Below are 1847 nucleotides of genomic sequence, written 5' to 3'. Positions count from 1 at the left end.
TTTTACTTCAAAATTGGACTGGGGGTTGCATGTTTCGCAGACGAGATCTAAGGCTTCTAAATTGCTGGGGTTCATTAAACGAATCGTGCGCTGTAGAGACGAAATTGTAATTCCGAAATTATTTTGTGCAATAGTTCGTCCAATTATAGAGTACGCCATCCCCGCATGGCTGCCGCATCAGAAGTGGCATCTAAACTCTTTAGAACAAGTCCAATGCAGGATGACTCGAGCCTGTGTTCCAAAACAAGGGAGGAAACTTACATATGCACAACGTCTTGACATTATCGGTCTAATTTCAGTTGAAAAACGTTTTAAGCTTCTTACTATTTCTTTTATTGCGAAATGTCTTCATGGCTTTTATGATTTTAATATTTTTAATTACATAACAATCAACTCTAGACACTGTGATCATCTTAAATTTGTACATCAATATGCTCGAACAAATTCTCTGAAATATTCTGTGTTTCATTTGTTTCCACGCGCTTGGGAGGAACTACCCGTAGAAACTAGGGATTTATTGGTTTTGAATCTTAAAGCATTTTTAAACGATCTTAAATTACATTTTAAATAAGTTTTACAATTTCTATATATATATATATATTTATTGTTAAGGCAAATTTTACAGATTTTAAGTATTATTTCAATTGCTCATTATTATTTTATGTGTAATCGGAATAGTGCATTAGGAGACCTACATGATAGTGATTTGGTTCACTTTTAGGAACCCTGTCTCGACCTGTTTCAGATTTTTTATGCTTTTATTTTGTTGTATTGTAACCGGTTGTTGTTTTTTATGTATTTTATTGAGACAAAATAAATGAAATGAAATGAAATAAGAATGTGTGCATGTGGGACTAGTAACATGCGTATCACATCGGGTGTGTGGCACAATAACGTCACAACATGAGATTTGGAAGCAATCTGCAAGAAAATGAGCTAATTGGTGGTAGCATATCATGTGTGAAAGGTGAAAATCATAAATGTACTTGAAATACTTTTGAAAATATTTGGTGAACGGAGAAAAATACAAAACGTTATTTGATAGATATAGCCGGGTCCGCCCTTTATAGAAACGGAAGTTGCTACTTTAAATTTAATACTAAGGTGTTTTTCTGAGGAACACCAGACTTCTGCAAGGGTCGGGGCAGAGGATCCTATGCAGACATTTGTAAAACCAGCATACTGTAACCACATCATTATTTTACTTTCAGCTTCAATATACGAATATTACAAAACAAAGTTAAGAATAATACTTATAATTAATAATTATCAATAATGGTGATTAATAAATGGTATTTGGCCTATTAATTAGGCGTATACTGACAAAGTATTGGTATTGATTACAGCCACTTTAACACTAACATTAAGTTGTAATATTTTAATAAGACAAATATGCCTATAATTGCCTATTCCCATGACAGTACCAATTTTAATTTAGTACATTCAGTGCACCAACTTTAATTTAGTACACTTGTTCAAGAACCAGTTTTTGTCAGAACCAGTTTTGCCGAGTTTCAGTGTTCTCTTTTTGACCGATTTCAGGCTCAAAATGTTCTAATTTTGTTCTTAATTTACATAATTCTTAAAGATAGAAAAATATTATTGTAAATACTATGTTGTGTTATAGAGAATATTACAAAGTCATACTTACTGCATATAAGATACAGATCAGATTTATTTGTTTTTCTATTTTTTTAAAATAAACAGCATCAATTTGTTTCATAGTTTGTTTGTATTTTTGAAGCAATTTCAACTTCATTGTTCTTATAAAACGTGTTCTTATAAAAATAAAAATTAAATGTATGGTTCTGTAGTCGTTCGAAGTTAATTATAACGAATGATTTCCA

The sequence above is a fragment of the Anneissia japonica genome, unplaced genomic scaffold (assembly GCF_011630105.1).
Source record: "Anneissia japonica isolate Jap-2015-1 unplaced genomic scaffold, ASM1163010v1 scaffold288012_len1326614_cov192, whole genome shotgun sequence".
NCBI lineage: Eukaryota > Metazoa > Echinodermata > Crinoidea > Comatulida > Comatulidae > Anneissia > Anneissia japonica.
Note: the sequence above shows the minus strand (reverse complement) of the source record.